Below are 15,432 nucleotides of genomic sequence, written 5' to 3'. Positions count from 1 at the left end.
CCACTTTTCATGTTAATGGCAATGAACACACGATACATTTCCGAGGAAACAACCTCAAGTTTATAGTATCAACTCTATTGGAAAAGTTCTATCGATTATATTTGGAGGTTTCGAATTTCCTCTCCCTACTGTCAAGAAAAAGTATGATATTCTTATTGTTGGGGATTTTCATATCCCCGTTGAGGTAACTTAGTGCCATTCGAAATTTCTCCGGTTCCGTGATTATTCGGAATGAGTTTGTTAACAAGACTTGATCAACCTTGTTAGTGGATTCATTTTGATGAGCATGAGATGGATGAAACTAGAAGCACAACCTTCTGTACCCTCTTTTTATTTCCTGTTATTTAGTAGAAAAAAAGTAAAAGAAATATTTTTCTGTCTATTTCCTGACTTATCTGTGCAATACAAAAATATCTCGAAAAGAGAAGTCCTCAGAATGCCACACGAATTTAATATGTTTTTTTCGGGAATATTTGAGGATTTACTGTGCAAAAATTACCACGGGGGGAGCTGCCACCTGGCCACGAGGGTGGAGGGCACGCCCCTGCCTCGTGGGCCCACGGTGGCCCTCCTCCACTTATTCCTGCACCCATCTTCTTCCTCTGCCTCACACAAACACGAAAGACCAACTCAAGCACGAGTTCCAGCCCCCGTTGCTGTGATTTTCGATCTCCTTGCTCAAAGCACCTCTCGCAAAACTGCTTGGGGAGATTGTTCCTTGGTATGTGACTCCTCCATTGGTCCAATTAGTTTTTGTTCTAGTGCTTTATTCATTGCAAATTTGTGCTGCATAGGTGACCATGTTCTTGAGCTTGCATGTCAAATTAATATGGTTCCAAGTAGTACCAATGCTCTATATAGGCTCTAGGCACTTGTGGGAGTTGTTACTATCAATTTTATTGGAGTTGGTTCACTTTCATTTGAAGTTACTAAAAATTTCAGAAAATTTTCAGAGGAAACAATATGCTTAGGAGGATGTTCCAAGGTGGTCCTTCAAGGAAGCAAGGTCCCAGGTTTGCAATACGTGATGCTGACAAGGAACCACCAAGAGACGCCCCTGTGAGGCCTTGTGAATGGCCATCGGAAAATTTTATGAACCAAGTGGGAATCAATGAAGAATTTAGCACATATTTGAGTAACGCCGGTCTTGAAGACTTTGAAGCTGACAAATGCCCCCATCATTATGATCTCACAAGTTCATTTGTGAAGAGGTTTGAGTTTTCATCTTCGCGTAATTCTCCTTCAGTCATGTTTGACCTTTATGACAAATCTTATGCTATGGACTTAGAGGATTTTACTTCTGCTTGCAAACTTCCATCTTGGGGTAATGTCAGGGATCCCCCTAAATCTGAATATAGAGACTTTCTTGCTAGAATAACTGTAGGGGAATCTAGAGATATAACGCAAGCTACTATAGGGAGCATTCACTTTCCTGCTATACATTATTTTGCTCTGTTCATAGGTAGATGCATAAATGCTAAGGATGAAGCATGTCACATGTGTGTCCCTGATCTCAGTATTCTCAGGAGTGCTGTGTTAGGAGACCAATCTTATCATTTGGGAGCCATTGTAGCGCGCAGGTTGCATCAGAATAGACATAGCGGAGATTTCTTGGGAGGAATTTATGTAACCCGCTTAGCTAATTTTCTTGAGATAGACATTCGTGAGGGTGATATGGAATTACCCCTTTCTTATTTAGACTTTGATTCTATGGTTTCCCACCAGTTTGTCGAGAGGACTGAACCACCTCTCCAGTATCGAATAATCTTTGACAGACGTCGTGTAGTCCATGTTGCTCTTCCTGCTCCTGCTTTCTTTGATTCACAGGCAAAAAGAAGATATATTATTACTAGAGAGGAGGCAGATGAGTACGAAAGGAGAGTGGAGGTTGCTCGACTCCATGCTACAGCTCAAGCGGCGATAGCTGCTGCGTCACAGTATGACCCCAGCTACACCTATGGATATCCGCCAGGTCATCCCTGGCAATAGACCAACTTAGGCCAAAAGCCTAAGCTTGGGGGAGTACGTATTTCCCACCGACATTACATTTATGTTCACACACACACTCATTGCTAGATGTCGGTGCTCATACTTTTTCACTGTAATATCCATGCTAGTCTAAATTTCTTTTTCCTGCTTTCTTCTTGTGTGTTTGATAAACCTTAAGAAAAACCAAAAAAATTTTAGTGAGTTTACTTTTCATGCTTGTAGTAGAATTGAAAAGATAACCCAAAAATATTTCCCGTTCTTCTTTTACTTGTTGGGAGCTTTCCCGTGTAAATAGTTTTTATTTCTTTTCCTTTCTTTGGGGGTCGAGAAGACCATATTGAAAATGCTTAGTGGCTCTTATATGCATGATTGTTTATTGGGATATTTAAATTAGTGCCCCTGGTTCCTTAGTTGTGCTCACTTTTCCCCACGCTCCAAACGTTTGCTCACTTTTCCCCTCTTCCTTAGCTGAAACTCTCACAAATGCTCATAGCGGGCGTTTGCCGTCTTGACCGTCCATTGACCGTTAATTGCTGACGAGTGGGGCCGAGTCTTCGTCTGACTGTTGCTTGCTGACGGGTGGGACCGCAAGACATGTATTGGGCAGCTTGTCTGAATCTGAAACAGATCTAGACAGGCCGCACTACACCGCGCCGCCCCGCCCCCTCCGCCGGCGTCGTGCCACGTCTACCATAGTTGTTTCCTCCACCCTTTGCCATATTCCGTTCGTCGGCGACGCCGCGTCTCCGCCAGATATAGCCCACCTCCCCATCTGGGATTACATAGCGATGTTGAGTGAGGACGCCCGGAATGCAGTCGACCGTGGAGAGGATTGGGTTGAATCCGCGGCAGATAATTCATGGATTAAACCTGGGTAAGCATTTTTTTCCTCTCGAATTGATGTTCTAAGTCGTATTGTAGGTCGTATTTGACTTCTGTTTGCTTGAATCGTTCGAATTTGTGCTCGATTTTACCCGGCTAACTGAAGCCTTTGTTTCCTTCCCCCAAAAAAATAGGATTGATCCCGCGCTGGCTTTCCGGCTGGCGATTAGAATGGAAACTAGTGTGCTGCGTGGTACTAAACCGCATTTGATTTCATCATTTTTCTATCCCAAAGTGGTAAAAACCAGCATATCTTTCAAAGATTTGCGAGCTGAGCTCCGAAACACCTATCCCTGGAGTGATGCCGATGCTGTTGAACTGAATTACTTCAGCAGTGACGAGCAAAGATTTCTCCCACTAACTTGCGATGATCATATGCCGTTGCTTTTTGCTGGGATTGCTGGCTGCCGATTCGGTAAACTCCAAATCTATGTGCTTCAGCCACGCGCAGAACGGGTGAAGGGGAAAGGAGTTCAGACATCATCTGTCTGTGCTAATAGCCAGCACCCCGGCATTCCTTGTAGGTCGACACCAAGTAAAGCAAGTGGTTCATGGAGCCACAACATGCTGCTGCCAATTCTGGTTCCGATTCAGCTGCTGCTTCTCGTGTACCTTCTGCAGTTGGTGTAGAAGAAGATGCAGAACCTGACGAGGCAGTGCCTACAAATGATGATGAAGACGAGATGATGTTTCCTGAACTGGTCGATGTAGCCAGTCAGCAAGCAGTGGATGACGAATATATGGAGGAGCCCATTAGCCAAGATAGGTTTGATCACACCGACGATGAAGAGAAGGTGGAGAACATGGACAACTTAATCGAGGATGAATACGATGGTGATGACATGCCAACAATTGAGTGGAACAGGGAAAAACCTGAGCTTAGTGTAGGTACCATTTTCCAACCAATGGTGGACTGTCGGAATGCAGTGACAAAATGGTGCATTATATCTGAAAACAACTATAAGATTAAAAGGAGTGAGCCAGCAAGGTTCATAGTTTTTTGTCCATATCCTAGGTGTAGGTGGAAGTTGCATACATCTCATATGAGAAAGAGCAAATATATTCAGTTAATCCAAGTTTAGTTAGTAATTTAGTTTCTTATCATTGAGTAAGGTTTCTTAACTGTTCTTTACCCTTTTATTTTGTTTCAGATAAAGAAAAACCCACACAAGCACACCTGTCCACCTGGAGGAGGAGGGGGGAAGGCCAAAACCAAGCTAGCAAAAACTAGGTGGGTGGCAGATGCTATATTGGATTGGCTGAGAGAAGAACCTGGACTTGGTCCAATAGCACTCCATGGGAAGCTTTTTGAGAAGTACAAGATAGAAATTCCTTACATGAGAATTTTCAATGCTAGGGAAAAGGCTCTTGACAGAATTAATGGTCAATGGAATGACAGTTTTCAGCTGCTTTACACTTTCAAAGCTGAAGTGGAGATGGTAAGTCCAGGGAGTGTTGTAGAGATTGACAAGCATACAGTTCCATTCAAAATAAAAGGGAAGTCATTTCAGAAGGAGTGCTTCAGAAGGGCTTTTGTTTGTTTTAACGCTTGCTGGCAGGGGTTTCTAGATGGTTGCAGGCCCTATTTGGCTGTAGATGCTACACATTTGACTGGAAGATGGAGAGGACAGCTAGTAGCAGCTTCTGCAGTTGATGGACACAACTGGCTATTCCCAGTTGCATTTGGTGTGGTGGAGGCAGAGTCTGAGGAAAGTTGGGTCAGGTTTCTGCAGCAGTTGCGCAACATTATAGGCACACCCCCAGGTTTAGCTATACACACAGATGCTTGCAAGGGTTTAGAGAGTGCAGTGGAAATTGTATTCCCTGGAGTGGAGCATAGGGAATGTATGCGACACCTAGCGCATAATTTCAAAAAGAAGTTCAAAGGTAAAGTTTATGATGAGAACTTATGGCCAGCATCATACACATGCAGCAAAAGGAAGCATGAACACCATTTGAGAGTGTTGTATGCTCAAAATCCTCTTCTGAAGGAGTACATGCATGCACATCATGGCAAGGTGTGGTCAAGAAGCAAATTCAACGAAATCTGCAAAGTAGATTATGTGACCAGTAACCTTGCAGAATGCTTCAATTCAAAGTTCAAGTCAGTGAAAGGGCTCTTGTCATGGCAAGCATTTGACAAGATGAGGCAAATGGTCATGATAAAGATGGCTCTTCGCAAAAGAATTGCAAAAACACAATATGTTGGTCATCAAATGCTCCCATCACTGATTAAGGCATTGCACTTGAAGGCAAGAGGACTGAAGATGAAATGTATTCGATCTGGTACATATGAGGGAGAGGTTACCTATACCGACACTAAAATAGGGTATGGAGGTATCCTGTGAACCTAAGTACTAGAGAATGTACTTGTAGGCAATGGCAGATCCATGGGAAGCCATGCATACATGCCCTACATCTGATGACCGTTATCGGGGGTGCAGATGGTGAAGTTGATCAATATTGCTCTGAGTATTTTGCTGTTGCCAAATTTATGGCTGCTTATGCTGACAATGTGCCTGCACTATTGGGGAAAGATCAATGGAACATAGTAGATCCAGGGTTCAAACTCCACACTCCTGTCATTACTAGACCACCAGGAAGACCAAGGAACCAGAGGATTAGAGAAGGTGAGGAGGGTCGTCTACCAAAGAAGTGTGCTTGCAAAAAATGTGGAGTTCTGGGGCATATTGCTAGGCTTTGTACCAATGCAGTGGATGCATCATTTGGAGAGGAGGAAAGATGGACAGCAGCCAATGCTGAGGAGAATGCAGCAGCAATGGAGACTAAAGATGCAGTGGAGAATGCAGCAGCAAATGAAGCAGTGGAGAATGCAGCAGCAAATGAAGCATCTTGGTATGTGTTTGCACCCTTTGTAGAATGCAGCTACCCTTTTGTTTGCATTTGTTATCTTTTTTGCCTATGGCTTATAATTTTATTTTCCAGCTCTAGGGAGAAAACGCCAAGAGATGAAGAAGCAGAAGACTTTGAAACCATGGCCTTTGATGGTTTTGAATCTATAAGAGAGGAAGAGGAGGGCGTAATTTTTTCAATTGTGCCTTTAAAGATTATTGAACCCATAGATGACCGTCAAATGGTCGTCAAGTGCTCAGCGAGTGCAACTACTCCATCAGCACCTCCACGAGGAAAACCCCAAGTAAAGCCCAAGATCAAAGGGAACAAGAGTCTGAAAGAAAAGAGCATCTCAACTAGGGAAACCAGGAGCAAGACGGTGAAGCCAGCTGCAAACACAAGGAGCAAGTCGAAAATTTGAATTAAGTTGTTGGGAAATGCTTGTGTTGTCAATTTGAGGGCGAGTGGATCGCTTAAAACTTGGTAGATTTGTATTAAGATGTTGGCATCTTAAAACTTGGTAGATTTGAGCTAATGTGAAAACTTATCAGTTGTAATAATGTTGCTTCTACTTTGGTTTCTTATTTGAGTCAGAATTCAAATTTCCATCAAAATTTGAATTTAAATCAATATTTGAATTTGGGCCAAAATTTGGATTCGAGTCAAAGTTGAAGTTGAACATTGGAGGTTCATTGCTATGTGCGGTGTATTTGATCGAGCATTTAGAGTCCAATATTCGTAGGTGAACAGTCCGAATGAGAAATGTGCTAGAAACGAGCTCAAAAGCTAGGGTAAACAGCCCTTTTATTAACACTTGTTCCATATATATAGGGTAAAAACGAAGTCTCAGTATTTATTGATTAATATTCATATTACTACATTTTTTTGAAAAAATATGCTTTTATTTCAAAACCGTCAAATAACACGTTTTAGATATGAAAATGAAAAAGTAAGTTCAGATCCTTCTTACTCACTCCAAAATGAAACTATGAAGATTTTTTTGATTTTTTTTAATTATTTTGATTTTTTTTCAAACCCTAAACCCTCTCTCCCTATTCTACGAACTCTGAAAATGTTTATAGGTGATAGCTCATTTGTGTGAAGACTTTTTTTCATGAAAATGACCTACACCAAGTTTAAATTTTTTTTCCCATAAGCTTGCCACATATGACGGCTATGTGCGCAAGAATTACAACATTTTGGTTTTTTTTGAGTTTTTTAAAAACATTTGAACTTGATTTCGACAAATCACTTCAAAAAATGATTTTTCAAAAAAACGCCCCTATACCGATTTTATATTTTTTATGGTAACTAGGTCTCATAAATGGACGAACTACGTTTGTTTTATATTTTTGCAATTTTTTCTAATCTACTTATGGCCATTTGAAATCTGGTCAAACCCTAATAACCCCGTTAACTCGCTCATTGTGACGCCCCCGATTCAATCGTACACTAATCATGCACGCAAACGTGTACGATTAAGATCAGGGACTCACGGGAAGATATCACAACACAACTCTAAAACATAAATAAGTCATACAAGCATCATAATACAAGCCAGGGGCCTCGAGGGCTCGAATACAAGTGCTCGATCATAGACGAGTCAGCGGAAGCAACAATATCTGAGTACAGACATAAGTTAAACAAGTTTGCCTTAAGAAGGCTAGCACAAACTGGGATACAGATCGAAAGAGGCGCAGGCCTCCTGCCTGGGATCCTCCTAAACTACTCCAGGTCGTCGTTAGCGGCCTGCACGTAGTAGTAGGCACCTCCAGTGTAGTAGGAATCATCATCGACGGTGGCGTCTGGCTCCAGGGCTCCAGCATCTGGTTGCGACAACCAGGTAGAAGGGAAAGGGGAAAAGAGGGAGAAAAGCAACCATGAGTACTCATCCAAAGTACTCGCAAGCAAGGAGCTACACTACATATGCATGGGTATATGTGTAAAGGGCCATATCGGTGGACTGAACTGCAGAATGCCAGAATAAGAGGGGGATAGCTAATCCTGTCGAAGACTACGCTTCTGGCAGCCTCCGTCTTGCAGCATGTAGAAGAGAGTAGATTGAAGTCCCCCAAGTAGCATCTCCAAGTAGCATCTCCAGTAGCATCGCAGTAGCATAATCCTACCCGGCGATCCTCCCCTCGTCGCCCTGTGGAAAACCGATCACCGGGTTGTCTGTGGAACTTGGAAGGGTGTGTTTTATTAAGTATCCGGTTCTAGTTGTCATAAGGTCAAGGTACAACTCCAAGTCGTCCTGTTACCGAAGATCACGGCTATTCGAATAGATTAACTTCCCTGCAGGGGTGCACCACATAACCCAACACGCTCGATCCCATTTGGCCGGACACACTTTCCTGGGTCATGCCCGGCCTCGGAAGATCAACACGTCGCAGCCCCACCTAGGCACAACAGAGAGGTCAGCACGCCGGTCTAAACCCTATGCGCGCAGGGGTCTGGGCCCATCGCCCATTGCACACCTGCACGTTGCGTACGCGGCCGGTGAGCAGACCTAGCAACCTCCATTACAAAGGAAGTTGCGTTAACGCAGTCCAACCCGGCGCGCGCCACTCAGTCGCTGATGTCAAGAAGGCTTCGGCTGATACCACGACGCCGGGATACCCATAACTACTCCCGCGTAGATGGTTAGTGCGTATAGGCTCGTAGCCGACTCAGATCAAATACCAAGATCTCGTTAAGCATGTTAAGTATCCGCGAATGCCGAACAGGGCCAGGCCCACCTGTCTCCTAGGTGGTCTCAACCTGCCCTGCCGCTCCGCCACAAAGTAATAGTCGGGGGCCGTCGGGAACCCAGGCCCACCTCTACCGGGATGGAGCCACCTGTCCTTTCAGCCCCCAACTCCGAACAGTATCACAGGTAATGTAACAGTGTAAAGTATATAGTATATGCCCGTGATCACCTCCCGAAGTGATCACAGCCCAGTAGTATAGCATGGCAGACGGACAAGAGTGTAGGGCCACTGATGGAACACTAGCATCCTATACTAAGCATTTAGGATTGCGGGTAAGGTATCAATGACTGTAGCAGCAATGACAGGCTATGCATCAGAATAGGATTAACGGAAAGCAGTAACATGCTACGCTACTCTAGTGCAAGCAGTATAGAGAAGAGTAGGCGATATCTGGTGATCAAGGGGGGGGGGGGGCTTGCCTGGTTGCTCAGACAAGAAGGAGGGGTCGTCGGTGACGTAGTCGTCCACAGGGGCATCAGCATCGTCACGGGGGCTACCGGAGAGAAGAGGGGGGAGAAACAGTAAATACATAGCAAGCAAGTGCATAATAGGTCAACAAGCAGAGCTAGACGTGTTCTAACGCGGTATGAGGTGATACCGGTGAAGGGGGGAAACATCCGGGAAAGTACCCCCAGTGTTTCGTGTTTTCGGACAGATGAACCGGAGGTGAAATGTTGCAGGTTCTCTATGCTAGGGACGCGTGGCGGACGAACGGGCTGCGTATCCGGATTCGTCTCGTCGCTCTGAGCAACTCTCACGTTGAAAATATTTTAATCCGAGTTACGGATTAAAAGATATGATTTTTTTAAAGATTTTATTAATTTCTGGAATTTAATCAATTAATTATTTAATTCGAAAAATGGAATTATGACATCGGCATGATGCCATGCTGACGTCAGCAGTCAACAGGGTTGACTAGGTCAACCCTGACATGTGGGTCCCGTTCGTCATACTCTGTTAACTAATTATCTTAGTTAAGTTTAATTAATAGTAGTTAATTAGGTTAATTAGTCATTAGGTTTAATTTATCAGGATTAATTAAATTAATTATTTACTTACTTACTTAATTAATTAATTAATTTTATTCATTATTATTTTTATTAATTATATTTATCTAAATTCCTTTCCCATTTCTTTTATTTTAAAAACGTCCTGGGGGTGGGGCCCCCATGTCATAGGCAGGGGGGTGGACCGGTCAGCCCAGCTGACCGAGTCAATCAGGGCGGCGGGGGGGGGGGGGGCCCTGGGCCCACCAGTCAGTGGCCCAGGCGGTGGCCCCGGGCGGCCACGTCGGCAGCCGGCGTTGGTGGCTCCGGTGGGCGACCGCGGCGGAGGGGGCACCGGACTTCGCCGGAATCGTCGCCCGGCGGCCAAAAGGGGCCGCGGGTGGGTGCGTTCGAATGGGGAGAGGACGCCGCGTCCATTGGTGGCAAGGCCACGGCCGGACTCGGCCGGAAACGGCGCCGGCGAGCGGCGAAGGCGGCGGGGTGGTTCGGGTCTTCGTCGACAGCGCGCTACGGGGGCCGGGGGGGGGGGGGGGGGTCGCGCGGCGCGCTGAGCACCACGGGCTCGGCCCCGTGACCATTTGGACACCGGGGGGCGCCGGCGATGAGATCCACGACGCGGGGCCGTTCGGGTGCGACGGCTCGCCGGGGCCGAGGCTCGGGCGAGGAGAAGGGAGAGGGAGGCCGGGGAGCACGTCCCCGTGCTCGGTGGCGGGGGAAGGGGACGAGGGGAGAGAGGGGATCCACGGGGGGGAAGAGCTCACGGGGGGCGCAGGGTCTCTGAGGCGTGCTCGGAGACGGTCGGGGGCGACCGGTGAGGAGGAGGGCGGGGAGGCGGCCGTCCGGCGTCGCGGATCCGGCGAGGTGGGGTGGGGGACGGGGACGTCCCGAGGCGACGAGGGGCCTTGCGCCCTGCGCGGCCGGTCGGGGAGGAGGGGACGTGGTGAGGTCAGGGCGGCGGGTCGGTCGCCGGCGTCGGGGGCGACGGGATCGGGCGGAGCCGATCCAGATCGGCGCGGGGAGGGAGGAGGAGGGGATCGGGGGGGGGGGGGAATGGGGTGGTCGGCTAGGGTTTGCCGACCAGGGAAGGGGGGATATGGGAGTAAGGGGGTGGGCCGGGCCAGGGGGCTGGCCGGCTGGGCCAGGTGGGCTTGGCCCAGTTGGGCCAGGGGGGGGGGTCCCTTTTTCTCCTTTTGTTTTATTTTTCTTTTCTTATTTTTCCTTTTCTGTTTTAATTCATTTAATAATATCTAGACACTTTACAAAAATGTGTGCACCCCACCATAATTAACTTTGTAATATTAGACAACCCCCGAACATTTTAGTTTTAATTCCTGAAAACTTTTATTGTCATTATAATCTTGAATTTTAATTTCGAAACCGTTTCGATCTAACCCGTGGTTAACTACAGTGACAGAGGTGACGTGGCACCATCACGTGAGATTACTGTAGCATGATTATCCGGGTGTTACAAATCTCCTCCACTACAAGAAATCTCGTCCCGAGATTTAGGAGGGGAGTAAGGGGGGAAGGTCTGGTAACGAATATAGCGGGTCTTCTCATCCTGGCTTGCTCTTCTCGAAGAAGTTGATTCATTACATTGATGTCTTCAGTCTCTGCTTCAGGTCATCATGATGAAGTTTGTCGTCCTTCCTTCGGTAACTCCATCGTACCTACGTAAAAATTAAGGGGGTATTCCGGGAGAACGAACCTCTACCAGGTTGACTATCTGGTCGATATCATCGAGGAAGGTGGCAGAAAGTAACTCTCGAATTGAAACTTAAGGAAATATCGAGAGCAAAGTAATGAGGATTCATGGGAAGTTTCGAGCGAGCAGGCAACCGTTCGATGCCTGAAACAAGGCGTGAAAGGGGCTCAAAGCAATCGGGAATAAGTAGTGCGTCCGGCAACAGATTTGATGATCCCTCGGAAAATGGCTCGTGAATTACATACGAGGTCACACGCGAGGAACAACCTTGGGAACAAGGGGTGTAGGAGAGTCAGGTTTCGATTCAGTGGACCTGTGGGTTACGGGCCCACCATGTGGGTTAAGAGTAGGAAGGGCGTTGACATCTTACATGGTCATGACAGTAAGGCATGTCAGAGGGTAGCCTGTCAATTATATGTCAGCAACAATGTCGGTACCAAGGGCGAGGGACGAAGAGAACCACCTTCCTGCTCGTTGAACGAGGCGGACCAATAGGCAAAGTTCTCGTCCATCGGCGGTTACCGGAAGTCATCAACAGTAGAAATAGGGTTACACCAGATAGGAAGGTACACCGAGGTGTTTACCTAAGCAGGGGATTACCACTGCTCGGTTAAGTAGTTTACAAGAAAGTTTGAACAAAACAACGGGAAGGAAAATGTGTTTAAACACATATTTCAGGGGTATATCCTTCCCAAGGGCAAGCAAAGCATGATATCCATGACGGGATATAACGTAGCAAACCCCTTTAGAAAGGGGAAGAGAATTCCATGCCATTATCCATACAACGGTGTTCGGATAATTGAGCAAGAAACATTTAGCATTGGGCTTCAAATGCTCTTGTTGAAAATCAGAGTACCATTGACATGCTTCGAGATAGCATTGACATGGTCTTCAGGTGAAGATCAGAATTTGGAAACACGAAGGATCCATCAGGAATAACTTGTAGAATAAGTCTTACAATTTCCTCATGGATGAATGGATAACCTTGCTGAAAAGGAATCTATAATGATAGGTCCTCCAGCCGGGGGGGGGGTGCTAGGCATGACATCATGTTAGCGGGTCATCAAAGGATCAACATCATAACTCTTGGAAAGGTGTCCCAACCCTCATATCTGACCGAGATTCAGATCCGATTGGTGTCAGGATACCTCAGACTTAGGATACCTGAGAAGAAAACGTGCAACGCAAATTGACGAGATGACAATGTAAGATTCTCGGGGAAATGAACTATGAAGTGTTTTCCGTTATCAAGAGTCCATCATTAACCCAAGGAGAGGACAAGGAGGTGTCTGGTGAACTCAACGGCAATTCACCGGGATTCCCAAAAGATGGATTTCCACCATTAAGTGAACAAGGAGATAACATTTGTCAGATCAAATGATATAAGGAAGTATGCTCAAGGAAAACATACACAATTAAACATTGGTTGAAAGGTGCGCCCGAAATATGGGTTGGGTTGCACGACCAATGTCAGAATGGTGATTCAATAGTCAATAGCCTAAGAATGAACTTTCGACCATTAACTTCAAAAAAATAGGGTTGCTAGAAGGAAAGAATCCAAACAACACCGTTCACTTGTTGGAATTAACACGGGGACCAATAAAGAATGGTGATGGTGAGAAGTATTTCTATGCCAAGAATTCTCAAGAGGTGGAACAAATCTCAGAACATTCTTGACATAAAGGATGGTAATACTCCAAGGTAAAGAAGAACAATTGCTGGATAGCAAGGAACTCAAGGTATAACACCAAACATGAACAAGCTTGTGTTGGTGGGAAGGCAATAAAGTGGTCGACGATAATACAATTCATCGAGGGCAAGGATGTTATTTCTCATCATGAATTCAATTGATATCCTGGATGAGCTTAGAATGTTGATGATCACGACACCTTTGTCGCGAGAGTTCATGAAGATGTAATCGATCGGTAACGACATCAAGTCAAGTAATGATGAAGTGAAAGGTTATTGGAACCAAGGGTACGACACAAACTCAAAACCAAGCTTGTTGTTCAAGGCGAAATGATATGACGATGAGGATCGACATAAGGTTAGTTCATCGTCGAAAATTGGTGCTCCGAGAATAAGGTCCAGGTAGCACAGTTAGAATCGTCACGACAATAATATAGCCAAACAGGCTAGGAATGGCGTGATCGGGTACAAACTCGTACTTATAGAAGCTTACTGAAGAGTTGTTGAACCAAAGAGCGTTCTCGGTTCAGTTATCGGTGTCTTTGAGTGTTCAATAACTCAGAGCCCGCGAAAAATTGGAATCAGTGGGAAGGTAGCACTTGATGAAGAACTCATAAGGAGTTATGCAGTTCCATGATATTCTCGAGATACCAGGGGGGTAATACTCGACACAAGATCAAAGTAAAGGTGGGACTGGTGTATTGATCCATAGAAGACAATTGTTTTAACTTGTCCGAGAAATGAGATCAAAGAAGAACAATCAGATTCGGAACCACGGTTGCACAAGGCCAGATCCTAGATATAAGATGAACTTATACCAAAGGAATAATTTATTTAAAAGAAGCTTTAATGATAAGATCTACATCGTGTCCATGGGCATGAACACAAGTTCAAGGTCGACTCCCACTTCTCCAATGCATAACCTTTCATTCACTTCTCACGTTCGATGAAGTTGCAGTGTTGAAATTTTATCTGGTGAAGCACCAGAAGAGTATGACTCGTGAAAACTTTCGGGTTCACACGGTTTAGAGAAGGCATATGTTCAACCCACAGGGGCTTCTTAGAAACGTATACCACAAGTTTCAAGAGTAAATAACACAAGCTCGAAAGTAGAGCAAGGTTGAGAAAGTAGATGATACAATTACCAAGGGCATTATGTATCCAAGGGAAGGCTCACAAGGTTATTGAATATGAAGGATGCTGACGGATAAAATCCAACAATGGGCCTGATGGTCCACAAGGGATCTGACGTGAGCATCGGTACTCAACTAGAGGAAGAAGAGTGCAAGGAGATCAAATTATAGAAACAACTGACTAACTCAATTGTCAAATGCAAAGGAATTATGATTTCCAATTCAAGGGATCAGAAGCAATGCTCTGATTAGGGATGGATAAGTTGAATAGCCTTAGGGTACAATCAACGACAATTGGATTGGTCGAGAACCAATTCCAGTTAAAAGAATGGAAGCTCAGCCGGAAAGGTAATTTATAAGGATCAATGATGATTGCGTGTATTCGCAACATATTGAGTCAACAGACTCAAAATGATAATGACAAGGAATGCCTATAAGATTTCTATACTTACGGGATTAATCATAATGAAAGCAAACAAGAAATTCCAGAGCAATAGGTTGCTGAGGATTTTCGGAATATCGGGTGGTATTTCGAAGACTTTTGTGTAACACATGAACAACTGGGGGATGAGCGGATACTCGATAAGTGCAAGAATTTATTTGAAGGGGGTATTCATGTGGCAAAGAACTGCTAGGCAGTAGGCACAAAGTATTCTCGGAACAATAGAGAAAACTTCGGGGTATCTTGTAATAACAAGATCAATGGGGGATGATCATATGAATGGCAAGTGTAAGTAGTTATCCATATGGATTTATCGGTGGTCAGGAATAGCAATAGTGATGGGCACAAAGTCTCGAGAGAACATCAGAGAGTATCTTCGGAATCTTCTGATGTAGCAGGCGATCCTCTGCAGTAAGGGGCTCTCCGGGTGGATGCGATCACGAGATCCTAATCTTAGAGTTAGCAAATTCATTTAACCCGAATAGTAGAGCGATCAGAGTCCCAGAGTAAAGGTCGAGGAGTAAAAGATCCTAGTACCACCCGATGGCGACGTGGGCCCATGGGCCACACAGCCATGTTAGTAAAAGTTTTTCAACGACTAGACTCGACTTCGACCAAGGAGTTGGAAAGGGGGATTCCTACAGGCAGTCGGCTCTGATACCAACTTGTGACGCCCCCGATTCAATCGTACACTAATCATGCACGCAAACGTGTACGATCAAGATCAGGGACTCACGGGAAGATATCACAACTCAACTCTAAAACATAAATAAGTCATACAAGCATCATAATACAAGCCAGGGGCCTCGAGGGCTCGAATACAAGTGCTCGATCATAGACGAGTCAGCGGAAGCAACAATATCTGAGTACAGACATAAGTTAAACAAGTTTGCCTTAAGAAGGCTAGCACAAACTGGGATACAGATCGAAAGAGGCGCAGGCCTCCTGCCTGGGATCCTCCTAAACTACTCCAGGTCGTCGT

Source organism: Triticum aestivum, chromosome 5B, assembly GCF_018294505.1.
Source record: "Triticum aestivum cultivar Chinese Spring chromosome 5B, IWGSC CS RefSeq v2.1, whole genome shotgun sequence".
Classification (NCBI taxonomy): domain Eukaryota; kingdom Viridiplantae; phylum Streptophyta; class Magnoliopsida; order Poales; family Poaceae; genus Triticum; species Triticum aestivum.
Note: the sequence above shows the minus strand (reverse complement) of the source record.